This window comes from Ornithorhynchus anatinus, chromosome X1 (genome assembly GCF_004115215.2).
Source record: "Ornithorhynchus anatinus isolate Pmale09 chromosome X1, mOrnAna1.pri.v4, whole genome shotgun sequence".
NCBI lineage: Eukaryota > Metazoa > Chordata > Mammalia > Monotremata > Ornithorhynchidae > Ornithorhynchus > Ornithorhynchus anatinus.
In genome coordinates this window covers 62,804,704-62,817,351 of record NC_041749.1, presented here as the reverse complement: position 1 = coordinate 62,817,351, position 12,648 = coordinate 62,804,704, and the positions used below count along the sequence as shown (strand labels likewise).

Genomic DNA, 12,648 nt, shown 5'->3' with positions numbered 1-12,648 from the left:
AGAAACCCCTTAAAATCTCAGGAAGAGTAGTCTTTCTGGGAAAGTGTGATTGGGGGGCTGCTGATGAGATCATGATCCCTTTTGGAGATGTCCTAGACAGGTGACAAATCTAATAAGGAAATGCACTGCTCACTCGAATTGAATATGGCTCCACAAAGTGTGTCCTTCGATCATTTCAAGTTTAGAATGTGTAAGTCTTTCCTGTTGACAATAAGCTATATGATGTGTGAAATACGACCATCAGTAGTGGTATTTTCATTATGGAGGTTGGTTCTATATATACACATAAATAAAAAATGAATGTTGGTATTTGTTAAGCACTTACTATGTGCCAAGCACTGTTCTAAGCGCTGGGGTAGACACAGGGGAATCAGGTTGTCCCACTTGGGGCTCACAATCTTAATCCCCATTTTACAGATGAGGGAACTGAGGCACCGAGAAGTTAAGTGACTTGCCCAAATTCACACAGCTGACAAGTGGCCGAGCCGGGATTCGAACCCATGACCTCTGACTCCAAAGCCCGTGCTCTTTCCACTGAGCCACGCTGTACACATGTGCAAGATCTATCTATATTTATATGGAGAGGGAGGGTTTTATTTAAAACCACTAGGTGAAGCAATTTAGATTATTATCTCTATAGAACCCAACTGAACTGAATGGAATCAGTAGCCTGAAAAAGCTTAAATTCTCAATTTTAGCTATTTTGTAGATTCCTGATCTATATATGGAGTCAATCAATCAATAAGTGGTAATTTACTGAGCACATACTTTGTGCAAAGCACTATAACTAAGCACTTGGGAAAGTACAATACAATAGAATTGATAGACACAATCTGCTGGCTACAAGAAGCTTACAGTCTACTAGGGTTGGGAGTTGGGGGGAACAAATATTAAAAAAAAGTTAAAGATAGGGGAAATAGAATGCAAGGATATGTGCATAAGTATGGTGAGGCTGGGGTCAGTATCATAGTGCTAAAAGGGTACACAGCCAAGTGTATAGGCGATGCAGAGTGAGGGCAGGTAGGGGAAATGAGAGTTAGTCAGGGTACGGCTCTTGGAGGAGATGAGATTTTTAGGAGGGTTTTGAAGATGGGGAAAGTGATAAATTGTCAGATATGAAGGGAGAGGGTGCTCCAGGTGATGGAGGATATAGCAAAAGGAGCGGTGGCAGGATAGACAAGTTTGGGGTACAGAGAGTAGATTGACATTAGAGGAGCGAAGTGTGCGGGCTGGGTTGTAGTAGGAGATCAGTGGGGTAAGGAAGGAAGGGATGAGCTGATCTAGTGCCTTAAAGCAGATGGTATGGAGTTTCTGTTTGATGTGGAGGTGAATGGGCAATCACTGGAGGTTCTTAAGGAAAATATGCACTGATCGTTCTTTCAGAAAAAGAACAGAGTGGAATATAGACTAGAGAGAGGAGAGACAGGAGGCAGGGAGGTCAGTGAGGAAATCGATGCAGTAATCAAGGTAGGATGTGATAAGTGCCTAGTAGAAAAGAGCACAGGCTTGGGAGTCAGAGGACCTGGGTTCTAATCCCAGCTCTGGCACTTGCCTGCTGGGTGACCTTGGGCAAGTCACTTTACTTCTCTGTGTCTCAGTTACCTCACCTGTAAAATGGGGATTAAGACTGTGAGCCCTATGTGGGACATGGGCTACTCTGAACCAATTATTTTGTATCTACTTCAGCGCTTAGTACAGTGCCTGACACACAGTAAGTGCTTAAAAGTACCACAATTATTATTATTATCAGCATACAAACAGTCTGGATGGAGAGGAAAGGGTGACTTGTGGAGACGCTGTTCCAGTACAACTGAAAAGATTTGGTGATAAATTGAATGTGTGGGTTGAGTGAAAGAGATGAGTCGGGGCTAATGCCAAGGTTACAGGCTTGTGAGACAGGGAGGATGATGGTTTCAAGGATCTTCATTCCAGTTATTTTACTGAGACAGTTATTTGGAAGTGAGAGAAGCAAAATTTCTTAATCATATTTGGAAAACTAGTTAAAAAATTCCAGCAAGCAGCAATGTAATATTTCTTCTTGGTCTATGGCTCTTAATTTTAGTACAAGAGCCAAAAAATACCTGAAAAGGAAGATGGGTAGGAAGCACACATGAGAACGGATCAGCAGTTTGTTATAACCAACCTACAAAATGAATATAAAGTGCTATAATAGAAGTCATTACTCCATGGATAGTTGCTCCTCATTAATAGTCTGAAAATGAGTCCAGAATACACAATTTAAACTAATCAGGTAAAAACAGATGCTAGTGATGGCTGTAGATAACACAGATTGTCTTCCTTTACCAATACCATTTAGTAAGATGTGCAATCCATTTCTACCACTCCTTTCAAAGATTACTGAGCTTCCAAGTCCTTGTGAAAACAAGTCAGGTGTGTGTTGGGGGCGGGAGGGAGGGGGAAGAATAAGACATGAATAATGGAAGGATATTTCAGAAAATGGCTTTTTCTTCAAATCAAATACCTAAATAGGCCAGCACTGCAGCACAAAGTGAGTGTTGCCTTATGACTCTGGCCCCATTCCTTAGGAAATAAGGTGGGAATTCTATTCCTAATTGCCACAAAGCGCTCAGGTAATCAATAGGAGAGTCTTGGAATATTTTCAGTAAGTTATTACAGTTTTTCTAAGTGCTAAATTTCTCAGCTTATGATTGCATTCCCATGTGGCTGAGGGATAAAAGCCACTTGAAAGCTCCCTGCATAGGTTTAGGCAGGCCATCCACAGAACAATCACCGTTCAAGTATTTTCTTATATTGAAAATTAATAAAAAAATTAAAAAATTAATAAAATGAAATAAAAAATTAAAGAATCATGAATATCTCACTGAAGGCCATTTTCATTGGCAGCTACTCAGAGTTTCTCATCCCGCACCCTAGAATTTGAAATTCAGAGTAGCCAGTGGAGAACACTAAATCTGAAACCCATCCATCTTGCAATGTATTACCTCCATAGTGCTCATTCTTTCTTTAATACCTAAGCTCACATAGGAATTTCATTTCAGTGTCCTGAGAGTGCAAGTAGAGTACCGAGGGCTTACAAGAAAAAACGAGTAAGCACAATATCAAAATCAGTACTCTCAGGAGGAAGCCACCACTTTAGGCAATCTGCCCTGCATTTTTTTCTTTGGTTGTTAAAATGAGTATCAAAGGTTCCCAAGGACCATGAGCCCACTTTCAAGGAACGCTCAAATACTTGCACTAGTGAAGGCCATAAGGACACGGGTTCTATCTAGTATACATTAAAGTCAGTCAGTCAGTCAATCGTATTTATTGAGCGCATACTGTGTGCAGAGCACTGTACTTAGTGCTTTGGAGAATACAACACAACAATTAACTGACACATTCCCTGCCCACAATGGGCTTACAGTCTAGAGGGGAAATGGAAAGTGGAATGGAAAGTGTCCATTCTAGCCATTCTAACAGTTTTCTCATAGTAAAATGAGCATTAAATATTCCTCCCTCTCTCCTAGTTAAACGGTGAGCCCCATGTGCGACAGGGACTCAGTCCGAAATGATTACTGTCCTTTCCTGGTTCTCCTCCCACCTCTTTGGCTTAATAATAATGTTGGTATTTGTTAAGCGCTTACTATGTGCCGAGCACTGTTCTAAGCGCTGGGGTAGACATAGGGGAATCGGGTTGTCCCACATGGGGCTCACAGTCTTAATCCCCATTTTACAGATGAGGTAACTGAGGCCCAGAGAAGTTAAGTGACTTGCCCACAGTCACACAGCTGACAAGTGGCAGAGCCGGGATTCGAACTCATGACCTCTGACTCCAAAGCCCGGGCTCTTTCCACTGAGCCATTTGGCTTCTCATTCTGTCTCTTTTGTGGGCTCCTCTTCTGCCTCCCACACCCTAGCTGTGGAGGTCCCTCCCTCAAGGTTAAATTCTGGGTCCCCTTCTATTCTCCAATTACAGCCACTCCCTTGGAGAACCAATTTGCTCTCATGGCGTCAACTACAATCTCTGCTGATGATACCAAAATCTACATCTCCAGCCAGGATCTCTCTCTCTCTTTGCAGTCTCGCATTTCCTCCTGCCTTCAAAACCCCTATACTTGTATGTCCTGTTGTCACCTCAAATTTAACACATCCAAAACAGAACTCCTTAACTTCCCACTCAAACCTTGTCTTCCCCCTGATATTCCCATCACTGTAGATAGACAGCACCACCATCCTTCCTGTCTCACAAGCCGGTAACCTTGGCATTATCCTTGACTCGTCTCTCTCATTTAACCTACATACTCAATCTATCGCTAACTCTTGTCAGTTCAACCTTCGTACATCGCTAAAATCCATCCATTCCTCTCCATCCAAACTGCTACCACATTAATCCAAGCGATTATCCTATCCCCTTTTGATTACTGTATCAGCCTCCTTGCTAACCTCCCTGCCTCCTCTCTCTCCCCACTTCAGTCCATACTTCACTCTGCTGCCTGGATGATTTTTCTACAGAAATGATCAGTCTATGTTTCCCAACTCCTCAAGAACCTCCAGTGGTTGTCCATCCACCTCCACATCAAACAGCAACTCCTTACCATATGCTTTAAAGGACTCAATCACTTTGCTCCCTCCTACCTCACCTAACTACTCTCCTACTACAATCCAGACCACTCACTTCACTCCACTAATGTCAACCTGCTCACTGTACCTTGTTCTTGCCTATCTTGCAGCCAACCCCTCACCTACATCCTGCCTCTGGCCTGGAACACCCTCCCTCCTCAAATTCAACAGAATTACTCTCCCCACCTTCAAAGCCTTAATGAAGGAACATCTCCTTCAAGAGGCCTTCCCTGACTAGCCCCCCACCTTTCCTCTTCTCCCACTCCCTTCTGTATTGCCCTGACTGGCTCCCTTTACTCGCCACACCTCCCAGCCCCATAGCACTTATGTACATATCCATAACTTATTTATGTTAATGTCTGTCTCCCCTTCTAGACTGTAAGCTCATTGTGTGCAGGGAATGTGTCTATTATATTGTTGTGCTGTACTCTTCCAAGTGCTCAGTACAGTGCTCTGCTTGCAGTATGCACTCAATACATATGATTAACTTGTAACTACCTCAATGCTTAGAACAGTGCTATCTACACATAGTCATCACTTACTAAATTCCATTACCAAATGCCATTATTAGCCTTCTGTACTGTAGCTCCTTGTGGACAGGGAAAGTGTCTTCCAACTCTGTTGTACTGTACTCTCCCAGATGCTCACTACAGTGCTCTGCACAAAGTAAGTCCTTAATAAATTGTCTTGTCTTATGCTGTCAAGTCATTTCCGACCCAAAGCGATGCAATGGACACCTCTCTAAGAACGCCCACCTCCATCTGCAATCATTCGGGTAGAGCATTCATTGAGTTTTCTTGGTAAATATATGGAGTGGTTTACCACTGCCTCCTTCAGTGCAGTAAACATGAGTCTCCATCCTCAACTCTCTCCCATGTTGCTGTTGCCCAGCACAGGTGAGTTTTGACTTGTAGCAGATTGCCTTCCACTCACAAGGCTCTGCCCAAGCTAGGAATGGAATGGATATGCCTCTGCTTGACTCTCCCTCCCAGAGTCAAGACTGGTAGAGTACTGGAAAATCTCCAGGTGTGACCCTGAGAGGGGGCTCAATAAACACCACTGATCAATTGACTGACTGAAAGTGACAACCGCTTAATGCTCATTACAAAAAGGGTAAGTCCCCGAATGACTCATCACTGTACCGTTTCTGTGAGCAAATATATCCCTAGGGCATGAAATATATCCAAAACGCACACTTTCCATGGAGATCCCACTTTGAACAGCCTTGACCAACCACTTACCTTTGGGATGGTACCTGCACTTACTACATTAAAATCCTTGCTAAATACGGAAGGATGTATCACTTTATTTAAAACATAACGGGCAGGGAGTCTTGGAGGTCTTGGTCAATGAGGCCAATATACAAAATGCTTGGTTGCCAAAAGAGGAAGAAGCAGGTGCAGAAACGCTCAGTCAGACCATTTTAAGAAGGATGCTGTCTGGCAGTGAATTGAGCCTTTTCTAAAAAGGGAGTTCTAATTTTTAAAAGCAAGTTTCCCATAAGAACTAGGACCTTGAGAAACAATTATACATTTGAGAGAGGAAGAGAAGGAAATTATTGGAAACCTGAATGTTGGGCATTTTCCATTAGATTACAGCACGGGAGGAACTGAACTAAACCCAAGAAAGTGAGTCATTCCCAGGTTTGAGAATTAATTTCCCATCTATTGGCAATATGACTTCTCTTTTTCTCCATTCAGTTGGCAATGGCAGACAGAAGCTATATGACTGAAAAACCAGTTGGCAAATATACTATCTATAACCAATACTTCAACTACTGGTTGACTGAGCTCCAAGACTGAGCTCCTTATCTTCCCTCCCAAACCCTGTCCCTTCTCTGACATTCCCATCACTGTGGACAGCACTATCATCCTTCCTGTCTCACAAGCCCGCAAACTTGGTGTCATCCTTGACTCTGCTCTCTCATTCACCCCACACATCCAATCCACCACCAAAACCTGCCGGTCTCACCTTCACAACATCGCCAAGATCCACTCTTTCATCTCCATCCAAACTGCTAGCTTGCTGGTACAGTCTGTCATAATATCTCGACTGGATTATTGCATCAGACTCCTCTCTGATCTCCCATCCTCCTGTCTCTCCCTACTTCAGTCTACACTTCACTCCGCTGCCCGGGTTATCTTTCTATAGAAACACTCTGGGCATGTCACACCCCTCCTCAAAAATCTCCAGTGTTTGCCTATCAACCTTCACATGAAGCAAAAACTTTTCACTGTTGGCTTCAAAGCTCTCCATCACCTTGCCCCCCACACATCACCTCCCTTCTCTCATTCTACTGCCCACCCTGTACACTGTGCTCCTCTGCCACTCACCTCCTCTCTGTGCCTCGTTCTCGCCTGTCCTGCTATCAACCCTGGCCCACATCCTACCACTGACCTGGAATGCCCTCCCTCCTCACAACCACCAAATTCTCTTCCCCTATTCAAAGCTCTACTGAGAGCCCACCTCCTGCAGGAGGCCTTCCCAGACTAAGCCCTCCCTTTCCCTCTGCTCCTCCTCCCCTCCCCATTGCCCCTACTCCCTCCCTCTGCTCTACCCCCTTCCCCTCCACAGCACTTGTGTATATTTGCATATATTATTTATTTTATTAATGATGTGTATATACCTATGATTCTATTTATCTATTTTGATGGCATTGATGCCTGTCTACTTGTTTTGTTTTGCTGTCTGTCTCCCCCTTTTAGACTGTGAGCCTGATGTTGGGCAGGGATTGTCTCTATCTGTTGCAGAATTGTACATTCCAAGCACTTAGTACAGTGTTCTGCACATAGTAAGTGCTCAATAAATGCAATTGAATGAATGAATGAACTATAAAATTACCATCTGAATGGTAAATACATTGTAGTTACTCCCTCTTCTTTTTGAAATAGCAAATACATTCTGTAATGTTGTAATTACTTCCATTACACACATATAAAAAGGTGCCATTTCATTCATAACTTCATAGCCACTTCCAAGTTCCCTTTTTTAATTGAGATAAATAGAGCAAGTTGAAATATGCCTAATATTTCTCCACTTGTTTAATTAACAACTACGGATATTTGATTTTTTTCCTAAAGTATTTAATACTAATTAACCAAGACTTTCTTAGCACTGTTCCATCTGCAAGGCACTTCACAAATTTAATTAATCTTCAGATAGGTGAGTGCTATTTCTCTTCATGTTAAATGAAGAGTTAAACAACTTCATGAAGGCTGACATCACAACAGGTTACCAAACTCAGGGGTCCTTGTTCCCATAATAATGATAATAATAATGTCTATCAACTCTGTTGCATTGTACTCTCCCAAGAACTTAGTACTGTGCTCTGCACACAGTGAATGCTCAATAAAAACCACTGATTGATAGTAGTGTCGTAGTCATATTCACAGTAGTAGCAGCAGCATTGAGTGCTCACAATTGCTTACATATGCAATCAGCTCATTCACCAGCAATACACATGCTGAGCTAGAATTAGAGGGAAAACCGACTATATTGGTCCTTTATAATTAAACCTCCCTTATATGCCAGGTATCCCTCAGCATGTCCCTACCTGAGAATAACCAAATAATAGTGTTAAAAACAGCATTCTGAGCATAGCAGCTCTTGATCTAAATGACTAAGTGATCTATCCAACACTGTCTCTGAGTGTTACTTTCCTTGCTTGCGTCACCACCTTGGGTTCGAATCCTCACTGCCTTTTAGTTCCAATCCCTTTTCGAGTACAGTTTCTTGGCGACCACGAAGGGACCCTCGTGCCGTGACCAACTTCAATGCAGAATGGATCAGAGAGGGGATGGTGAATCCACCTAGAGCACAATTGTAAGTCTAAGGGATCCGCTTTTAGGGCCTGGATCCTCCCTCCCTCCTTTGACCTGGTTCTGCTTAATTAGGAGCACCCGTCAGAGAGCGGGTAAGTGATGTTTCTTTCCCGGAAATAGGGAAAGGGTTCTCCTCCCGGTGTAGGGTTGGAGGGTTTCTAGTGAAAGACGTTTCACTAGGGTCTGGGAGACATCCCAGGGTCTGGGAGACGTCCCAGGGTAGGGTCTGAGAGACATCCCAGGATCCTAATCATTTAGGCGGGACCGTTGATCAGTATGGGGTCAGGTCACAGTAAGCCTAATGAGTGTTTAACTAAACTGCAGAAGTTGTGGGACGAGGGTGTCCTTCCGGTAGAAAAAGGAATGACGAAAAAAAATTCTTGCAGTGTCATAAAGTATGGACCCAGTTTCAAGATCAAACCGGCCATTATATCTGGCCTGAAGGAGGTTCGTTTGATCCTCAAATTCTCAAAAGACTCCGGGTGATCCTATGTGTCTCTCGTGCTGGGGATATGTGTTACTGGTATTTATGGGCTGAGGCGGGAACAAGAGAAAATCCTGCCAGTGTTCCAGAAGCACTAGCCACCCCTAAAACGTCTATTCTTGGGTGCAGTTCTTCTCAGCCACCTGGACTATATCCTCAGTTGCCCACTGTCCCCTCACTTAGCCCTTCCCCACCGTCCTACCTCCCACCGATGCATCCACCTCCCGCAGTCACGGCCCTGGTACAGGTATCTCATCAACAGATCCCTGTTGAGCGTGGACAGTTAATCGTTACTTCCCTTCCTTCCCATATCCCATTCCAGCCCCAGACACTGTTGTTGTGGCAACAGAATACTCCTCCCTTCGCCCAAAATCCTATGGAGGTCCATAGATGAGTTGTGGGCATCTTTAGGACCCATTCTCCAACCTGGGCAGATGTAGAGGAGCTGTTGGAACTTTTTTTACTAGAGATGAGAGGCAGCGTATACGCGCCCAGACCGAAGATTAGAAGGTGAAGGCCAGCCCCATGTGGCTTGGCCAGTTGCAGATCCTAATTGGAACTTGAATGAAGAAGGAGACTGGCAGCACCTTACACAGGCTCGTCAGACCCTATTAATCGCCATTCAGGAGATAGGTAGAAAACCTCCCGATTGGGATTCCTTTAATGGGCTGAGGCAGAAGGACATAGAGACCTCAGATGAATTCTTTAATCGATTAAGTGAAGCGGCTGAGACTTTAGTACAGTTGAATTTGGATAATGATCAGGACGTCAGGGCTCTGGCTACCGCCTTTGTTAAACAAGGGAAATTTTCTAATTATTTTGATAAATTTATTCCCGGATGGAGTTCTAAACCCCTTACCGAACTCAGAAGGATTGCTCGTCATGTAGAGACTATGAAACAGGACAATGCAGCTAAGGTCCTGGTAGTCCAGGCACCAAGAAACTCCCCGAGGACCACTGAACTTGGAGAATTGCCCGATTCTCTTTGGAGCACAGGACCCTCAGCAATTTAACTGAGAATCCTGGAATTTGTGCCTTAGGGGTTATTGTTCCAGGACTGTCTGTACATCAAAACCTCTCTTTTTATGGATGGCATGCCTTTGCTCTTGGTCTTTTTCCCCACTGTGGGCATGGAAAGTCTCTCTCGCTCTCTTTTCAATCTCTCTGCTGAGCTCCGTCTGTTAGCCAGCTACACAGGAGACGTCATCACCGCCCTTCAGTCGGAGGTGAGTTCCTTGTCCCGTGTGGCCCTACAGAACCGAATGGCCTTAGACCTACTCCTCGCCAATCAGGGAGGGGTCTGCATGGTCCTAAACCAGTCCTGTTGTTTCTCTCTACCGGGATGAGTCGAGTCACATAGAGACTGACGTTCAGAAAATCACAACTTAAATGGGTCGCCTGCCTTCCCAGCGTGACTGCGCTTCTGGGTCCTGGTGGGATTGGTTGGGACTCTCGTATATGCCTGCTTGGCTGGGAAATTTGACCAGTGGACTAATTGCCTTTGTCCTCCCTATTATATGTGCCCTTTTCCTGGTTTGCTGTGTCATTCATCTTCTAAAGCTGTGTTTCCAAAAGGCAGCCCAATCGATAATGCTGTTGCGCCCAATGCTGTTGCGCCCGTCAGGAGCACCCCTCCCATGGGAAGACCTTCTCGAGATCACCCAGCGCTTGGACAAGACCTACAGCTCCCCATAGGTGCCGTTTCTTGAGGAAGACCTTTGTACCTCGAGGAGGGACATGTGATGTCCACAGGGTCTGGGCCCTGCTGGGATCAAAAGGGGGATTGTTAAAAACAGCATTCTGAGCATAGCAGCTCTTGATCTAAATGACTCTGTTTTTGTCTCAGGAAGTTCCCCATTTCAGGTGGGATGTATATCACATCTGCAAATTCCAAATTCCCGGGGACAGGAGATTGCTTCTTTCCCAAAACAGATAAGGCCTGCTTGGACAGGAGATTGCTTCTTACCCAAAACAGATAAGGCCTGCTTGAAGAGTCTCTTTTGTCGTTGAAGAAAACACACTTGTCCGAGTTCTTTTGTGATTGGCTACTTCTCCTATACGTTGCAAATAAAGGCACAGCCAAACAGGAGAGGGGGCCTTTGTGTCACTAGTACCTCTCCAGAGGTGAACGGGCACTCGGTCACCTTCCTCCCTTTTCTGATCTATCCAACACTGTCTCTGAGTGTTACTTTCCTTGCTTGCGTCACCACCTTGGGTTCGAATCCTCACTGCCTTTTAGTTCCATTTCCTTTTCGAGTACAATAGTTTATGAATTGCTGACAGAAACTGACATGCTTTTCATTCCGGAGTGATAGTGTCCAGAATACAGGCCTGTGAGACAGGGAGAATGGGGGTGCTGTCTACAGTGATGGGAAAGTCATGGGGAAGATGGTGTTTGGGTGGCAAGATGAGGAGTTCCATTTTGCATGGGTTAAGTTTGAGGTTTCAGTGGGACAGCCAAGTAGAGATGTCCTGAAGGCCGGGGAAATGAAAGACTGCAGAGAAGGGGAGAGATCAGGGCTGGAGATGCAGATTTAGGAATCATCTGCATAGAGGTGGTAGTTGAAGCCAAGGGAGCTAATGAATTCTCCAAGGGAGTGGGTGTAGATGGAGACTAGAAGGGGATCCAGAACTGAGCCTTGAGGGACTCCCACAGCTAGGGGGAGGGAGGCAGAAGAGGAGCTCGTGAAAGAGACTAAGAATGAGCAGCCAGAGAGATAGGAGAACCAGGAGAGGACAGTGTCAGTGAAGCCAAAGTTGGATAATTTTTCCAAGAGAAGGAGGTGGTCCACAGTGTCAAAGGCAGCTGAGAGATCGAGAAGGATTAGGATAGAGTAAATCACTGGTAACCTTTGAGAGAGTAGTTTCAGTGGCATGAAGGAGGTGGAAGCCAGATTGGAAGGGCTCATGGAGAGAATCGGAGGAGAGGAACTTGAGGCAGCGGCTGTAGACAACTCACTCAAGGAGTTTGAAGAGGAAAGGTAGAAGTTTGGGTGGGGTGGGGGGAGAGAAGAGAGGGAGTAAGTGTTTTGATAAGGTGTGAAGGGATGGGGTTAGAAGTGCAGGTGGGGGGGGAGGGGATTTTGATAGGAGGTGGGAGAATTCCTCAAAGGAGAGAGGAGGCTCCAAATGGGTAATTTCTAACTTCAGTATATTTTAGACAAAGGGTCCTAAGGTGAATACCTCATTTAAGTTCAAGTCCAGTGAATTTTCTGGTCAAAAATGACTTTTTTGACATGTCCACCTTAACAAATAGCCACAGTCTATAAGGAGCCACGTGAGAATTAGTGGATCAGTATAGTCAAACACAATCTCTGAAATTGCTAATATTTCAGAAGACTACTGAGTTAAAGACCCCTTCCTCATCTTGATCCATATCTGAGTGCCTAAATCCCTCCCTGCTAAAGTACTAGAACTTTAAGTGACTGCTGAAATAGATTTACACCCTGGGCCACCATGAGTCATTTAGTGCATTATCACCCCAGTGAGCCCTAAACATCTAATTTATTACTAATTAACAATTTAATCAGTGGACAGAATAGACCCCAGTGCCTCTGAAACTATCTCCTAAATCAAGGCATTTCAGGAAATAGTGACTTTGCATAATGCAGATTGAAGCCACATAGCTAAGTACAGTCCAGCAACACTATCTCCAGGGCAAAAGACAATGTGAACAAAAAATTCCTCTTCAATATAATGACAGTGAAGGCAGAGAAGGGGAAAGAAGAAAGGGAGAGGGCAGAAACAGGGATAGAATCATCA

At 44.5% G+C, this 12,648-nt stretch overlaps 1 protein-coding gene and 1 non-coding gene across 29 annotated transcripts in view; both read right to left on the bottom strand.

The window, feature by feature from the left end:
* MAGI1 (membrane associated guanylate kinase, WW and PDZ domain containing 1) overlaps positions 1 to 12,648 on the bottom strand; it is a 613,606-nt gene that overhangs the window by 370,665 nt on the left and 230,293 nt on the right. The gene's annotated exons all lie outside the window — the stretch shown is intronic.
* LOC114807099 lies at positions 5,488 to 5,625 on the bottom strand. Its single transcript, XR_003755152.1, has one exon. It is a non-coding gene; the product is annotated as a small nucleolar RNA SNORA7 (small nucleolar RNA).